The sequence below is a fragment of the Canis lupus genome, chromosome 25 (assembly GCF_048164855.1).
Source record: "Canis lupus baileyi chromosome 25, mCanLup2.hap1, whole genome shotgun sequence".
Taxonomy (NCBI): domain Eukaryota; kingdom Metazoa; phylum Chordata; class Mammalia; order Carnivora; family Canidae; genus Canis; species Canis lupus.
The window spans coordinates 39,590,527-39,609,162 of NC_132862.1; the positions used below are offsets into that span (position 1 = coordinate 39,590,527).

Here is an 18,636-nt window from a genome sequence, read left to right on the forward strand (position 1 = left end):
GCATTATCTGCCCTAAGACACCAATGTTGACACTAAGTGCTATGAAATTACCTTTGAAATTGTTCATTTTTATTTATTTATTTATTTTATTTTTTTTTTAAATTTATTTATGATAGTCATACAGAGAGAGAGGGAGAGAGAGGCAGAGACACAGGCAGAGGGAGAAGCAGGCTCCATGCACCGGGAGCCTGACGTGGGATTCGATCCTGGGTCTCCAGGATCGCACCCTGGGCCAAAGGCAGGCGCCAAACCGCTGTGCCACCCAGGGATCCCTGAAATTGTTCATTTTTAGACTCTTACCCAAGACAGATGTTATTCTTCATCACCAGATCATTTGGAAGAGATTTTAACTGCATTGGGTCTCCACTACTTTCTCTACTTCCGCAGCAGGCACATGCATGTGCACCACACGCACACCCTCTCCCACACACACCTTAGAAAGCAAACTCCTTTACACCAGGGAGCTGACATCCAAAGATCATCCACACTAGTCCCAAACCTAACCTGAAAGAAAATGAGCTGAGCAGCATTTATTTGAAGAACTTGATTCTTCAACCCAAGGACCGTGCTTTTTAATACAAGAGCATTCAGAAGGGCACAGAGTACGGAACCTCACTAGCCCTCTGTTATCATTCACAGCCCCTGCCTATGTGAAGCATGAACAGCCTCCCTGAGAATGCACCAACAGCACAGCACACCATGTGAATGGACCACAATTATAGAGTGGGGTTTGACTTCTTTCCCCAGTGTCATAGAGTTGATACATTTTTACACATCCTCAAATTGGCGGGCAGCCTGATCATGAGTTTAAGCTGTTGTTCCACTGACTACCTCGTGGTTCTATGAAAATCTAGGAGATGGCCACAGAGAATCCAGTGTGTCGGGAATCCAGCCATGGCTTGAAGTGTTGCCTGACTTAGAGAGAAGGTGTGGAGGAAGCCTTCAGAGGCTGAGCCCGTCCAGCCTCCAGCCAGGAGGAGACACCTGGGCAGTGCCATGCCCAGTGACGTGTGTGCAAATGCATGTCCCACAGCAGGCACCGTGGGCGGTTCGAATGGCAGAGGTGACTGGACGATGTTTCTCACGCTCTTTGGTGTTTGCTGGTTGGCCAACCAATGTGTTGCTGCAGGAGTGTTGAGAAAAAGTTAAAATGTGGTGTGAGAAAACGTGACCCCGCTGGTGAAATTCCTGTCATGGAGGGGAAGAGATTTCTAGAACATGGGCCTTGGCAAAATATAGTCAGGGTAACGGAAATGGTTGAACATGTCTCCATGCTTTCAAGTACTGTTGTTGTTACTTGTGCTGTGTTGTTTTTCCCTTCAAGGGGCTATTTGGGGAAAATTTTATAGATCCCAAGGTTGAACTTCCAAACAAACGCAAGCTGCAGCCAGCTCTAGCACTGCAGATGGCTGGGTTCCTGGTGTGGCTTTTGAGAAGTGTGTTTCTTTTTGCTTAGCTCCATCTATCCCCTCTTCCCTCACACACACACACACACACACAGAATCAGTGCACATGCATACAAGTGCTTGCACACACACACACGTGCATGCATGCACATGCACACACTAACACAGAATTCCTTCCTTGCAGAAGAGATGGGCAGTCCCCTCTCCATTCTAGAGCAAACTCATTTGAAGATGAAGACTATTCTGGTGATATTTTTGTCTCTTTGTACAGTTTGTGAGTAAATTTAAAAAATATCACTGTGAGCAGACTTAAAGTTGCTGAGGGGGCAGGTCTGTGTGCTACACAGTGTTAGAGCCTCTAACAATGCCTACCCAATGCTCTTGGGGACTCAGCAAATGTTTCCAGGTAATGATTGTGACTTTGAGGAGGCCCTATATTCCTTATTTCTCAAGTGAAAGGTGGAAAGGGGCCCCTGGCAGAGGAAAGGAAGGTGGAAAGATGTTTTTCCTCATCTCTTCAACCTTTTGCAGTGGTAGGCTTCTCCTGGAAGCAAACCTGTACCTTCAAAGAACCCTAGTCTGAGGTCAGGCATGGTTCTGAGCGAGCAGGTACCAGTTGTGTGGGATAGTCACCTCCCCGGAGCTGGGGAGCTAGGGAGCTGGGGCTGGGGGAGATCACATGGAAATAGGAACCTCTGGTTCCAGACCCAGCTCTCCCCAGCACTGTGCAGAACCTCCACGTTTCCTTGGCTCTGCCGTGGTTCCCCATGGTTAAAGTGGGACTAGGAAGGCCTGCCTCACATTGTGGCCAAGAGGATTATTTTAAGCGCGTTTGTTACTGGAGTGTTTCAAACATGCACAGAGACGGAGTAGACCGTAGAGTGAACCTTCAGATCCTCTTACCCAGCTTCAGTAATGACAGCTCACAGCCAGCTTGTGTCATCTGTACCCCCACTCATGGCTTCTGCCTCACTATTAGCCCCCAACACCAGAACGTGAGGATGTAAGGGAAAGAAACAATGGTGTGGAAGTGCCTTCTAGAGTCCCTAACAGGTAGTAGATGCTTCAAAAATGTCTGTGGAATCTGAAATGTGATAGTATGAGTTTTAGAATTATTACCTTCTAGCACCTCTAGGTGGTATGGGGGTGGGCGGAAACGTTGGTAGATGCCACACTATTTCTTCCTGTCTCAAGGTGAGAAGACCTAATTGTAGGTCAAGTGATTTGTCTAAGGTCCAGAAGCCACCAAGGATTATGAGGCTGTTACCAGGACCCTGGTCTCCCACATCCCAATTGTGTTCCTGCACCCATGCTGCCACTTCTGCATTGATTTTTCCTTTTGGCTATCTTTTTGGAGAGGAACAGACTTGTAACATTATTTTGTGGGCTCACAGTTTAAAGAGAACCTGTTTACAGGGCTAGCTAACCACACATCCATGGACACAACTTCTTACTGTCTTGGAAGGATTGACAATCCCAGTTCACTTCATCAAATGCTTAGTGTGTTACCTTTTGCCTCAATCTCCGGAAAGTGGGAGATGGGTAAGAGAGGATCGCTGTTCTCAGGGAGCTCACAGTCTCATGTGCTCAGAGACACGCAGATAACCAAGCAGCACAGAAAGCAGCATATGTCGGCAGCGTGGACCAAGCGCCAAGGGTGCCATGAGGATACTGTGGAACTCTAGCACTGTCTCTATGAAGGATTACCCATCCTACCAAAAATTGCAACCCTGGCACTCTGGCAATTTGTGCTTGCGTTTATACAATTTTGAAAACTGACTGCTAGATTTAAGGCTATCCCTGTAATCTTTTCATGAACTAAGAGTCCTTATTAGGCCAGTTTCACAGACCACTAGGGGAAGCATGCTCCTCCAGTGGAAGAACCATCTAGTACTCTGTTATTCAGTATTATCCACCATGAAAGTTAAGGCCAGCTATGGAGAGTTAGCTAACTGCAGAGTTAGGAGGACTGGTCTGCACAGACCACCCTCACCTCTGATACAGATCGCAAGTCTGGGGTCCCCAGGACTCCCTTACATTTGCTAACTTGCTGGAAAGACTCGCAGAATTTGCTGAAAGCTAGCACAGTTTATTTCAGGAAGGAACATAGATTGAAATCAGCCAAGGGATGAAGTACATAGGGTGGAGTCCAAGTACCAAATACAGAACATCCAGCATCCCCTCCCCATATGGTCAGGAGAGTGTCACTTTCTTAGCATCAATGTGTGACAGCACTCACAAAGTGTTGCCAGTCAGGACAATTGCCCAGAGCTTTGGTATCTAAAGTTTTTCTTGGACCTTGATCATATACCACCTGCATGACTGACCTTTAGTCTCTAGCCCGTCTGGGGGTAGAACTGATGCCATGTGGCCCAAAGACCCCATCGTAAATCACATGTTTTACTGTCTTGTGGCCAGATCCCCCAGACAGACAAAGATGCTCCCATCAGGCATGGTATTTGAAGTAGCCAGGGGCAAATACCAGACCTCTTTTTGGTTAAGGTTAATTGCTGACTACCCAGCCACCCAAGAGTCTTCGTCTGCAAAAAGATCGAGAGGCCAGCTTTGTAGGGGAGCTGGAAGCTTTGAGAGAAGAAACGAGTTGGGCATAGTAATGAGCATAGTTCTGAAAATCGTTTTATTTTTTTAAGGTAAAATCTGGTAGTGGGGAATTTAAGCTTTTTTTTTTCCTTTGGCTCCTGAATGGTCACCCAGCAAATCAATCACAGAGCCAGGGCTAGAACCTGCCTTTAGGAGTGCTTCTTCACCACAGCCCAGTGGGGACGGTGAACCCTCAACTCCAGGGCAGCCCTGGGGTAGCTGCCTGATGCTTTCCTCCCCACACTCAAGAAGGAGAGAAAGAAGAAGTCAACAGGGGTGCCCATAGACAGGAGAATTTGAATCTCTTTCCTTCCCTTCTGTCCTAGCAGTTTTTCTTGACATCATGATGACTCGGATGGAAAGAAGGAGAGAAAGCAAGAGTTAAGAAGGAAACTCCTTATTTCTATCAGGCATTTGGTGCCCTGGTACCTTTCTTTCAGGTTACCTGCCATTTTCAAGGGGGTAGATTTCCCTCCCCTCTTCTGCCTCAATCTTCATTGTTTTTTGTATTAGAAATAAAACAATACATCATGCATAAATTCTGATCTGGCTCATGCATGATCCTAGGAAGCCCTGGCTGCCCTTTGTCAGAGTCTGGAGTTAGAGGGGTGAGTGGTGCTGAGGTCGGGAGAGGCCAAGCTCTCAAGTTAGGCTGTGCCTTTTGTTCCCAAGTAAAGGGATGCTTGTGCATGACCTGGGACCCAACTCCAGCCACTCCTGGGGGTTAAGCATTCGAGAGATGACTTGAGCTCATTGGAAAAAAAAAACAAAACAAAACAGCAAACCCTTAGCCTATGATACAGGGAGATGGCTGTACCCTGTGGTACAGAGCAGGGAGCCTGGTTGGAGCAGCTGAGGCTGCAGATTTCCAGGCAGTCATTGCCCAACAATGCAGTGAGTCAGGGCCTGGAGTGCAAGGAGGTGACGTGTGTTGACTCCCTGGGTGGGGGCTGGGGGGACAGGGATATGGGAGAGGCTGCAGAGTGGAGGGGGTTCCCCCAGATAGACACAGCATTGGGTCACCCTTGGTTTCTGATTCTTGGCTGCAGGTTGGGGAGAGGCAGGGCCCAGCCTTACTTTGTGAGGCAGTGAGTAAAATCTCTTTTGGGCACAAGGTGTGCATGTCTGGCTTGGTCCCGCCAGTCTGTCTGTTTTTCAGGAAGAAAGCTATGAGCAGGATGGAAAGAGAAACTTGAGAAGCAAATGCAGATAGATCTTCTCCTTAATGCTAAAGCTGAGGGTTGAGAGGCTGAGCATTGAAAACAAGGCCATTGTCCTGGCAGCCCAGCAGTAGCATCTGCAGTGAGTGGTATGAAGCTAGAGTAACCAGGAATATGGGTTCTTGCCCTAGGCCAGTAACAGTTTAAGACTCAGAGTCAGGAGAGAGGATGAGAAGGTTCCAGTGTATGTGCAACCCCACCTCGCAGATCAAATCTCTCACTTCCATGAGGTCTGATATTCCCTTTACCTTTTGTGTTTGCTTCATGGAGAATCCCTGCAGCTCAGGGGAGAGAACAGAGGTAAAGGGCCAATGGGAGGAGAACATCTCCAAGGTGCAAGGGGATGGGTTGTTGATTAGCATAAGGTCAAATCATTATTTGCTGGTTGAAGAAAAAAATACCTTGCTGGAGGGCAGAAGTCCTGATCTGTGATCCTAGGTCAGTTAAGGAGATAGAGCAACTCTTGCCAAACTGCTATGGGACAGGTAGTTGGCTGCCAAAGAAGTCAACAGTCCTATGGCCAGCTGGGTCTGTGATTGTTGGATTACATGGAGATACTTCTAGTCTTCTCAGAGCCTCTGGGATGCATTGGCCTAATATATTTCCTAAAGGAGAGAGAGGTTGTGCATGTGGAACATCTGTGAATACCTGGAAAATCCAGTGTTCTGAAGGACACAGTGTAAGGAATGCAGGAAGGATAAAAAGAACAAAGATTTGGAATTATTCAGATTTGGATTAAAACTCCAGCTCAATGACTTATTAATGTACTGGTGTAACCCTGGTCAAGTAACTAATCTTTCTGGGTCCTAATTTACCCAGATGTAAAATAGGTCTAATAATTCCTCTCTCACAAAGTTATTGTGAAGAATAAATGGGATCTGATACATAAAGAATCCTAAAAAGTGCCTATAACATAGTAAGCACATAATAAAAGATGGATGGATGGATGGATGGATGGATGGATGGATAGATAGGCGGATAGATAGGTGGATGGATAGATGAATGGGTAGATAGATGGGTGGAGGGTGAGTGAATGGATGGGTGGGTGGATGAGTGAATGGGTAGATAGAAGGGTAGATGGGTGGGTGGATGGATGAGTGGGTGTATAGATGGGTTGATGAATGGGTGGGTGGATGTATGGATGGAAGAGTGGGTGTATAGATGGGTGTGTGAGAGGGTGGCTGGGTGGATGAATGGATGGATGAGTGGGTAGATGGATGGGTGGTGGATGGGTGGATGGATGGATGAGTGGATATATCAATGGGTGAATGGATGGATGGATGAATGGGTGGATGGATGGGTGGTGGGTGGACAGGTGAGTGGATGGATAGATAGAATAGTCAGTCTTGGACCACTACGTTAGCTAAGCAGAATCACTGTCCTGGGGCACTCACAGACCACAAAACATGATTATGTGTGTGTGAATGTGTATGTATGCACACATGTGTATGCAAGCACTCATTCATGCATCCCCCTTAGTCTTTTCTGAACATAAAAGTTAGGAGTTCTTCCACCATTCTTCCACAGTGTTCTGGACATGGCCACATCCCAGAAAGTATTCCACTGCACTGTAACTGTTTACCCATCTGTCTGTGTCATGATATTGAGAGTCTTAGAGGACAGCACAGTCCATGTGCACAGTAGACACTCACAATATCACTGTAAAAGGACTTGTCAGCACCTCTTCTCAATAGTCTGGCAAGTAGAGCACTAGTGGCATCTGAGAGGCCTGATCCCACCAGCCTTTTAACATATTGTAACCATGTCAAAAAATGGATTCTCTGAACTCAGTACTCGCTGAGGAGTCAGAGATGCTGATGACAAGGTCTGTATATGGACCAAAGGAGGGCCGGGTGGTGCAGCAGTGAAGTAGGTCCCGCTGATAGCATCAGGCCTCAGATCCTTCCCTTCTTCACCAGTTGGCCTGGTGCTAGTCATGTGCAGCAGGTGCTATGGGTCAGCTTGGATTCATGGCAGCCAAGTTTGCCCTTCCATGCTGGGATCTGCATATACTCAGTAACCGTCTATGGGCCGAACCTCATCTTGAGCCCTGTGGGGCAGTGGCAACAGAAAAAGCTAGGCAAAGACTACCCATGCATTCAACAACAGCAACCATCCTCCTCTTTACTCCTCCATTTCTTCCCCCTTCTAAATTTTTCTTCCTCTCTTTTGCCCCACTCTCCCTGTCTCTGCCAGAGCCTGGTGAGGCATGCCAAGGACACTGACTTCTATTCTGGTTCTGTGGCTCTGTCTGGGATATCCTCCACCTAGCCGGACAGAGCTGACTCTTGGTCACAGAGGGCACAGAACCCAAAGGAGAGGCATGCGTGTATGGGGCAGGATGTCGCTTCACCTGCCATACATGTGGAAGGAGACATCTTGTGTGGATTATTTCACTTTTGAATTTCAGAATGGGTTGCTGAAGAGTACGTGTTCTAGTGGTTGGGGGTGTGTCTCTAGCAGGAGGTGCTAGGGCTGGCATTGGAGATTACTGTTCTCCTGAAAAGTAATGGAGGACACCTCCTTGATCAGGGACCCCAGGTTTGAGGAAGATCTAGGGAGTCCTTCTGCATGTCTTACCCAGTCTTCCTTGCTGGAATTCCTTTCCATTTGTTCTGACTCCGGTTTTTAATGAAGAGGAATAGCAACTAACCACTGTTGTCTACTAGTTAACAAAATCTGAAACCAAACCAACAAACATTGCAGGCTTAAGTTTAGTTGTCACAGAACACCATGATGAGAGCTAATTACAGTGCCTTTTTGCCAGTTTACTGTTGCTGCAAGTTCCTGAGCAATTGTTTCTCATGCAGTCCTAGTTACAAACTGTCGCTGGTTTAGATGTGCACAACATAACAATCTAACTGTGGTGTCAGAGTAACAGCTCTGTCCCTGGGCTGAGGGCAGGACAAATTGACTGTTCTTACTAAAACAATGAACAGAGTGCTCTTCCTGGGAAAAGTTCATTATTTCTTCATTTGCACGTGGAATCATTCAGAGGTCTCACTCTTTAAAAGTTACCAACATATTTCCAAATGTCATATATATATATATATATATATATATATATATATATATATATATATATATATATCAGACTGAGAAGCCTGTCCCTCTGCTTTTGAATGGAGGGCAGCTACCACCTATTATGGTGCCTCTGATGCTGCTTCTGCACACAGTGGGAGATTTCAAAGCTCAACAAATTCACAAAATGCAACGTAAACTTTACAAATGAAGTCAGGTCATCAGCTGCTGTTCTAGGCAGGTCTTCTTTGAAATGTCACACAAGTGGTTCGAAGGCCAAACCAGGCCTCCGCTGCTCACCTTCCAAGCATGACTGAGGCCAGGGGGTACTCTCACCTCTCCTTCTGGCCCTCCGTGAGCTGCCGACACAGCATAGTAGATCTGAAATTTACCCCCGCACTCCATCTAATTGGTGCCAGCTCTGTCCCTGTAGTCAGCTTGTGGGAGGGCGGGGTGGGGGTGTGTGGATAGGAGCCAGTTGGCAGTGGGGCTGGGCCAGCAGGGCAGCTGACATGACAGATTCTGTGTGGACACTCTGCTCCTAAAGGCATTGTCCCCAAGCCTGCTTCCACATTGTGAGCTCCTCTCCAAAGCTCTGTTCACAGAGGGGCAAGCCACAGGAATACAGGCCCTGGAGCAGAAACAGCGAGGGAGGGGTGAGTCTTAACGAACAGAAGTGCCCAAATTGGGCTGATCTATGGCATTTCCCCAGAAATATTTTCAAAACCAGATTCTTTCACCCCCAAGATTCTGACTGAGTAGATCTGGGGCAAGGCCAGAAACTGGTGTAGTTTAGAAAGTTCCCTGAGTGATTGTGATGATTAGCTGATGTGGGAGACAATGACACTGGCCTGGGTGTCCCATTCCAGCCTAACCCCCCCACACACACAACAGTGGCCCCCATCTTCTCTTTGGCCTGAGCATCTGCTGGGGGTTGAGCCCCCAGTTCTCTCCTGTCCAGCCTCCAGGGCCAGGCTCGTGCCTGCCCCAGCAGGATAAGGCCTGGATACCCTCTGAGAGCATCACCATGGTACGGAGGTAATAGATACAGACAGGAATGTAGAGCCATATATGTTTGGTAGAAAAAAAGAAAAAGAGTATGGAGGCTGAAGAAAGCAAGAATAAGGAGGGATTTCATGAGGAACTTCCCATTTGTAAACAAATCATCTGCAGATCAGTTCTCTGTTCTGTGGGCTAGAACGTAATGAAAGGATCCAGACTGACGCTAGAGGTTTGTGGGTTAGACTAAGAGATAATATGTGACCTAAGTGTGGCTGTAGGGCCTCTGTCACAGGAATCTTCCTGATTGCCCAGGATGGCTTATAGCCTCCTTGCCTGGAGGCAGGAGGGTGGATCAGAACACAGCTGGGTATCCGTCACAGCCTGGAACACTTCCCTGCAGCATTTTCCATAGAAAAGCTGTCCCCGTTGGCACATGCCAGTGGGACCTGCACTTGACTGTTTTTCTTAATACATTGAAAAGTTACCATGAACCTTTTGCATCTTCTCCGTAGGTCTTGGCACTGGTGCAAAATGCAACGCAGCACTACAACATTGTTTTGTGGGCTCCTCTTGTGTGAAACTAGATTTGCTGCACTCAGAGACTAAATACACAAGCTCAACCTTATGAGTGCTGAGCACTACCAAAATGAGCTAGGCTGTTGCTGGCAAGCTAATGTTCACCTGCTGGGTCATACTTGCATGTCAACCCCATGGGCTAGGCTGACCTCAGTGCTGGAGATTCAGCATGGAATTAGACACAGAGGCTGCCTGCCCCACGGAGCTTAATGTTTTCCTAAAAGAAACAGGAGACAAATAAACAAGATAACTTTGGCAGTGAAGAGGGCTGTGATCGAGATTGGTAAGGGCCAGGGGGGAGGGACTGGGGCATTGGGACAGACCCCATGGGGCATGGGGACAGACCTGAGAGTGCCCAGCTGGGTAAAGAGGTGGAAGAGGAGTCTGACAAAGGTCTTGGGGTGGAAACCAGCTGGCATGTTCAATGAACAGGAAGGAAGCCAATGGACAGAGGTGGCGTAAGCAAGGGATTGAAGGTGAGAAATAAAATTTGAGAGGAGCCAGAGCCCAGATCATGTCAGCCTTGGAGTCTGGCACGGGGTTTAGATGCATTCTTAGTCCAAAGTCATTTGGCTTAAGGCCTTTGTGTGATGTTCTAGATGAGGTGGCATGTTAAGGATTCATGTGTAGTACTAGTGGAGGGCACTGATGACTTTAGCCCAGACCAGTCCTTTTAAAGACATGGAGTCCTGTAGAGGGACAGTGTAGAAGGGTGTCCCCTCGAGAGAGTGAGTAGGGAGGGGCTGTCTCCAGTTTGAAACCAGGCAGGGCACCTGGTGGAACAGTGGGGACTGGGGTCAGGGAGGGAGAGGAGCTCAGCCCAGTACTGGAACCCAGGAAGGCCAAGGTCAGGAAAGTGAAGCAGGAAGCTATCTGGGGAGCCTCAGGGGTCAAAGTAAGCAGGCTGGACCTCAGGACGGGAGACAGGGAGCCAGAGTCTGTTTTTCTATGTCTGCTGGGAAAACCAAACAGTGGGAGGATTAAAGAATGTTTTCCATTTTAGCCACAAATTATACTGTTTTCAGCCCTGGGCTTCAGGCATGTAGACTTAGGTGCTGTGCCACGTGACTCCCTCATGCTCCTTTGCCAAGACTTTCCTCCTCCATTGAGACTCTGTCTCTAAAAGTCTTTCTCTATCTCTAGACTCTCTAGCTGGCTCTGGGCATTAGTCATGGGTAGGTCCACAGGGCTGAGGAGCAGGATTGGTGGGCTTAGCTAAAGAGGCTGTGTGTGCTTGGACTGTAGAGACCATGACCAGTCTGCAGGGCCTCAGGCTCAGTGAAGGGAGGAACATGCACTCAAAAGCTGGCCTTACTCTTCTGGACAGGCCATGAAGGCTTTCTGGAGGAGGAGCTATTTTAGGAGGGAGAACTAAAGAGAGAGAGAAGATGATAAAGTTGGTGGCATCTCTGTTCCTAGAGTAGAGGTTTTTGAGAGTTCTTGAGGGTTCACCCAGCAGAGGAAGCACTGAGCAGCCATGTCTGAGGGCAGAGTGGCACCAGAATGGCAGAAGGAGGCCACACAGGATAGTTATGTAGCTTTGGAACAGGAAGAGTGGCCCTTGGGTCTGTGCTGTAGGAAGCATTGCCCAAAGTGAACTGGGGTTTGTTTTACTTTGACAAGGGCACTTCACCTAATGTGTTCCAGCCAGCACCAAGGCCCCTGGTAGATGAAGCCATAGTAATGCTGGTAATGATATTAGGTAACAGGTACTGTGTACTGTGTGCCAAGCACAGACCCATGCAGATTCCCACATGTTACCTCATTTCATTTTCACAGAGGCTGTCTTGCACAATTGCCACTACTTTCAGTCTCATTCTTAAGGATGAGGGCATTGAGGTGTAGAGAAGTTAGTCACATGCCTGCAGCCACATAGTAGGTATGCAAATTGGGAATCAGACCCAGGCAGCTGCCTCCAGACTCAACTGCCTTGCATGGTTCTTGGGGCACTTGGCTGGCTCTCCCAACCAGGCTGGTGGGATGTCCAGCTCTCACAAGGAGGAAGCAAAAGGAGACGAAAGAAGATAAACGAGCAAAGAATGTAGTTTTTTTTTTTCTTCTTCTTTTAAATGCAACTTTATGGCCCCATTTTACAGATTGCGGGCCTCCAGCCCTGGCCTCACTGTCTTTTTCCTTAGTATTTTATGTAGAGGGCTCCAGAAATTCACAACGTAACTCCTCTCAGTCTATGGCTCTCATTTATGTAGTAAAAGGGCACTGAATCCCATCTCTGCCTCTAACATACACGCTGTCCTGTGAGTGGCGGAATTTAGGATGTAGGCTGCCTCAGATATTAACCTCCATCTGAAAATGGGCTCGGGGGTCCCCCTGACAGTGGTGCACCAATGGGTCAGCCTATGAAAGTAAATGAAGCTCCTTAACCCTGAGACCTGCCGCCATACAAGACAGGCGGTCACCCCTCCTCTCCCAGAGCCCAGGTGTCCCTAGGTTTTCTTGGGTCCTCACCTCTGACAGTGCCCCAGGGATGCTCCAATGGAAAAGTATCTCGCACTTCTTCTCATTTCCCCTCTCTGCCTAGTGTTTCACCTCTACTCAACCCACCATCCTCTGAGTCTCCCATGTATTTGTGTCTCCTGTGACCAGCTGTGTCCAATCGTGGTACATCAGAGGCATTAGCACAAGGACCTCAGGAATGGCACTTGATCTACTTGGAGGGCTTATGTTCTTGACAATGACACTAAAACAAGCTATTGCTGTTTGACCCTTATTCAGACACAGTTGAACCTGGATTAAGACTTTTCTTTAGTGTTCCACCTAACCCCCCTTTTAAGTCAAGCTCCCAGTCCTGCTCTTGCATGGGGCCCCAGCCTGGGACTGGCTCCTATTGGTCATGAGATTTAACCAGTCCTGGTTCAGCCTTGTCATTGGAAATAGGTAGTTCCCCCAAATGATTTCACTCAGAAGCCCCATCTAAGCACTACCAACCCTCTTCATCCTCGCAGTTCTCCCTCTATTGTAGTTGGATCCCTTGTCTCAGGAAACTAAGGCAAAGTGTCCCTAAAGGCAGGGCTAAGGAAGCGGCAATTCTTCTCCTACCTAGCATTGGCCTCACTGAATTCTAAGTGCCAGCCATGCCCTCCTTGCCTCCTTGCACAGAGAGGGACCCAGGTGAGGCTGGTTAGATATGTCCAGAGTTCAGGTCCACAAACCTGATAGGAGACACGCTGGTTGCACATTTATTTATTTATTTAGCTTACATTATGTGCCTGCTGCAGTGCTTAAACACCAGGTAGTTGCAGACAAATAAGACATGGTCTCTGCTCTCCTGGAGCTGATAGTCCATGAGGAGAGACAAGGATATCAGCAGTTACAGCAGAAGGTAACGAGACCAAGGATGCTCAGGGCCTGAACTGGGGTGCCAGTGGTGGAAAGGAAAGGAAAAGCAGACAAGGAAAGTGGTTATGGAGCTAGATTCTGTAGGACTTGGGGCAGCTGCAGGTGAGTGTGGGGGAGGAAATAGCCCAAGAAAATGCCTCAGTTTCAGGCTTTCTCTCAGGCTCCAAGGGTTGTGGTTCAGTTCACTGAGCCAGGGGGTGAAGAAGAAGGGTAAGAAGGTTTATGGAGAAAGAAGATTCATTCCTCTGGGACATTTTGAGCTTGGGACATTCCACTGAGCCCATGCCCTTGAGTTCCCTCCCCAAAACCCATAACTTTAGTCTAATTATGAGGAAAACTTAAGCTGAGCCTATATTGAGGAACATTCTATAGGATCCTTGACCAGTACCCCTCAAAACAAGGTCATCAAGACAAGGAAAGTCTGAGAAACCACCATAGTCTAGAGGAGCCTAAGGAGATATGATCATTAAATATAATGTGGCCTCTTGGATGGGACCCTGGAACAGAAAAAGGATATTAGGTAACCAACCACTAAGAAAATCCAAATAAAGTATAAGCTTTAGGTAATAATAATAATGTACAGTATGGGTTCATTGGTGGTGAAAATTATACCCACATTCATGTAATAGGGGAAACTAAGTGTATACACCTATTCTGTCGGTACCATCTTTGAAACTTTTCCGTATATTGAAAACTCTTCTAAAGTAAAGGGTTTATTGAAAGGAAAGAAAGTAGAGGAAGAAATTCTCATCATCAATGGTACAAATGCAGAATGGCGCAGCCATTTTGGCAGTCTTACAGTTGCTTATAAAATCAAACATAGACTTACCCTATGACTTAGCAGTTCCACAACTTAGTATTTACTTAAGTGAAACCAAAACCTATGCTCACATTGAAGCCAGTACACGAAGACTTATAATGGCTTTATTTGTAATCACAAGAAACTGGAAACAGCCCAGACATCTCTCAGCTACTGCTAGGTAAATGGACCGTGGCACATCCCTACACTGAGACACTACTTAGCAATGAGAAAGATCAAGCCCCTGAGAATGCCACATGGCTGAATCTCAGCTGTGTCATGATAAGTGAAGGAAGTTAGCCTCAAAAGGCTCCACACTGTCTGAGTTTACTTAGATGGCATTCTGGAAAAGGCAAAACTAAAGACACTCATGCCAGGAGCTGGAGATTGGGAAGCTGGACTCCAAAAGGACAAGGTAGAGGGAATATTGAGTGGATTGGAATTGTTCCTCATCCTGATTGTGGTTGTGGCTACAAAACAGTATATGTTCACAGCGCACAGAAATGCACACTAATAAAGTGAATTTTGCTGTTTAAATTTCATCTTAAAAGTGAAAAAATAAAACAACTGAGGGATTATTGGCCACTTTTTAAAACCATTCTCCAAGGGATTTGTTTAAATAGTATTTTCACCTGTTGCACTTTCAGTGCTCCTATTTCCAACTGTTGGGTCTGCCAAAAGGGCATTTTGGTGGTTTTAAGTGAATATAACTATGCTGTGTGCTGTTTGGAGACTCAGAAGGGGAGCCACAGTCCAGGAACAAAGACCCAAAGCAAAGACAAAGAGATGACAGCTAGGCTTATATTTGAACAATGGGGAAATGAGGAAAGTGCCTCCTAATCACCTGCTTTTGATATAATCATGAAGCTGATGAGATCTTACTTTTGTACGACATCTTATAGCTTACAGAGCTCTCACAGGCATTCCCCCATGATCTACATAATGCTTCTCCCACTGAGATGGGATATAAGTTGTCACCTTCCTTGTTAAAAGGAGACAGAGGGGGCATACCTGGGTGATTCAGTCTCTTGAGCACCTGACTCTTCGTTTTGGCTCAGGTTATGATCTCAGCATCATGGGTTTGAGCCCTGCATCGGGCTTCACACTCAGAGCAGAGTCTGCTTAAGATTCTCTCTCTCTCTTTCTCCCTCTGCCTGCCTCCCCACCCCCACCCTCCACTTGCGCACACATACTCTCAGAAAGAAAGAAAGAGAGAGAGAGAGAGAAAGAAAGAAGAGAAAGAAAGAAAGAAAGAAAGAAAGAAGAAAGAAAGAAAGAAAGAAAGAAAGAAAGAAAGAAAGAAAGAAAGAAAGAAGGAAAGAAAGAAAGGAAAATTTTTTAAAAATAGGAGAGGGAGGTACTGAGAGTTCTCACTTACCTCTGTGTGTGGCTCAGAGCTCTCCATAGGTTGGTAATCAACATAAGACACATGGTAACTTGGTGTGGTATGACTATCTTATGTAGTTGACAAATAAAGAATATAATTACTTTATAGATGATGAAACTGAGGTTCTAGGAATTTTCCGAGGTCACTTGGCTAGTAAGCATTAGTGGCAAGAGTTAAGCTCAGATGTTCGGCTTCCAAGCCTGCTTCTCTTTCTCTTATCCTGTATGTTGGCAATGGGACTTTGCTGCATAGTGTATTTAAATTAATGGCATTTTGCCATGAATCTTCACCTCTTTAATGTGCCAGTGAGTGGAGAGTTCCAGTTAGCTTCCACTATCGGAGTCAGTTGTAACACATAAAGGCAGCTTTACTCACTGTCATCTTTACTAGTATCTTTGGGAGCCTGGAAGCAGTCTGCATTCTTTGTGTTCCTCTCAGCTCTGTGTTTGGATAGTGTCTGCATATATGAGAACTGTGTGTATGTTGGAAACTGTGACTTCCAGAAAAAAAAAAAAAACAACTCATCAGGGTAAACATGAGAGGGAAGGTGATTTTTCAACAAACACCAGAATATCTATATCAGAATGAGAATTTTTCTTTCAGATAACTGCTTTGAGAGGATACCCAATTCAGTTGCTTTCTACTTATGTCTCATTTTTATGCAAAATAAAAACACCATGTTCCTTACCAGGACTAGCTCTGAGAAGCCTTTCCTCTGACTCCTTAGCAGTCTCTGAGTTCCTTCTGGGCAGAGCTGAGCCTTCTGCCCTCCACGTCCTCAGGTATCTAGACCAGAGTATGGCCCTCCAGGGGGCTCAGACTGTGTCTGTTGAGTGGAACTGAACTAAAACTCATTGTCTGGGACAGGGTTGTCACTGCAGGGTGGAGGACAGTCCACAGACATCTCATCCCCCTTGATCTCTGGCCTGAAGAACGTGGACAACCACTGGCAGGAAGCCTTAGCCAAAACTATCTCAGTTGCCTGACTTTGCCCACAGGTTTATTAGTCATTCCGTACAACTGTACTTCTTTCTTTGAGCCCATTTGTCCTTGGCCACATTTCCTGCTCCTTGACTTTTACTTCCACTTCCACCATTTCTAACCACCTATGCTGTCTAGTGTCCACCAGACACTATCCAACTCTGCCCTGAGGGCCACTCCAAGCCTCATCTCAGCCTCACTGACTGGTTTTTCTCGCCCCCTTACCTCATGTTACGGACCGAGCATAGGTTTTTCTACCCCTCCTTCTCTGCTCCTCACTCAGAAGCCCCACTAGGGAGGAACTGGTGACCAAAGGAACCTCTAACTAGAGTTTTCCTGGATCACCACTGATATTTCAGAGCAATGGTATTCCTGATATTTCACGGATATTCCTCGTTCGCTGGGGTTTAAGGCAGAACCTCTCCTCTCTAGGTCAGAGAACAGGAAAAGAGAGAATCATCAAAACCTTCCTAGCCCTGAGGGGCCTCACAAAGAGCCCACCACACTCCGCCATATTTCCATTCAGAATCCCTATTGAGTGTTATCATCCACCGCACATTGCCAGTGTTCCTCATCAAAATCTTACAGGAAAACATTACTAGTGTGAGTGAAACTAAGAATTAACACTGAAGGAGGTAAATAAAAGAAAGCTCTATTCCCTCTTAATGTTGGCCTAACTTAAAATATGAATGAGCCTTCTTTCAGTCCTAATAGAAATACGTTTATATGCTCCCATGTATTCAGAATAGTTTGACCTATAGTTACCCATTCTCACTGAATGATGGAAAGTCTGCTAGGCTCAAAGTCTAGAGCCTGGATTTGGTCAAGCTGTCTATGAAAGCTGAGTATCACTTGCTTATGTCATCTGGAAATGACAGTGCTAGTCGCTGAATGGCTTCTGCCCTAACACTCACTCCTGCTTCCATTATCGAGCCAGTTCAGCCCTGTGCTGAATTCCAGCATGCAGTGAGAAAGACACATTTTTTTCTCAAGTTGCCCAAAGGCTCACCCTCCAGATAACCCTCTTTTCCAAACAGCAAGTGATCCCTAAAGCTTTTTGGTATGGCTGTCCCTTTCGTCTCATTAGACTGTGAGCCCCCCAGGGTAGCAATCATATCCACTTTCTTCTGTCTCCCCACCATGCCTGGATGCCAAGGTCTGAACTCAGTGGTCACCCACTGGCTTTTAGAAAGATGTCTTTCAGGCCAGGAGGGCCCTTAACTTACAGTACAAGCTCTCAAAGGCTAGATGGCACTGTTGCTAGAGCCAAGTCCGGTGTATTCTGAAATAAGGGGGAGAAGGGAAGAGAAAATAGAGCAGGAAGCCCTGGACTGTGGACTTGCTGAGTTTGACTCGGACTTGTTACAGAGATGCGTGAGGACTCCTCCAGCACAGAGGGTTTTGCTACTTCACAGCCCTTTACCCACATGGCCCCAGTGAGGTTTTACCACAACCTTGGTAGAGACAGGACACTGCACCAATTCTAACTTTGTAGAAAAGCAGCTCAGAGAAATCAATGCCTGGGCTCCAGTTAAATGGCAGCGAATCAGCAGAGATTTCTGCCATCCATGCCTTGTTGGCATTGCTCTGCCAGGGCAAAACTCCTGGAGTTTGCCTGAGGAGGACTGTGGTTGGTGGCATGGCTGTCCCAGGACAGTCACTTGGGTGAACTGGACCCAGTCTGAGGGGAAAAGGTAGGGTTAGCAAACAGATTGACTGCAAGGTACCAGCCTCATCTCTGCCTCAATATGTGTGCTTTTTTGACCAGGGGAAAATACAGTCATTTTGGAGGAAACAAATGATAACACATATAGGTTCTTTGAAGAAAGGCAACTGTAGGTGATTTGTACGCTTACTAGGATTGAAGGTGAATGGTTATTGTTTCATTTAAAGAATGACTTATTTTAAGATGCTGCTCAATGATTGGTTTCTTTTTTAAAAAAAAGACTTTATTTATTTATTCATGAGAGACACAGAAAGAGAGGCAGAAACACAGGCAGAGGGAGAAGCAGGCTCCATGCAAAGAGCCTGATGTGGGACTCGATCCTAGGAATCCGGGATCAGGCCCTGAGCCAAAGGCAGACGCTCAACCACCGAGCCACCCAGGCATCCCTCAATCAACCGGTTTCTAAATGTCATTTGTCCATTGCTTCATTATGTTTAAATGTTTCTCATTAAAATGATACAAAGCAAAGAAAACCATTCTGTGTGGTAGGTGGGATGGGTGTCATGGCTGTGCCCATTCTACAGATGAAGAAATAGAGGGTCAGAAATGATCACACGTTT

At 46.6% G+C, this 18,636-nt stretch overlaps 1 protein-coding gene across 4 annotated transcripts in view; it reads left to right on the forward strand.

Moving 5' to 3' along the window:
* ANO2 (anoctamin 2) overlaps nucleotides 1–18,636 on the forward strand; it is a 343,486-nt gene that overhangs the window by 245,109 nt on the left and 79,741 nt on the right. The window lies entirely within an intron of this gene.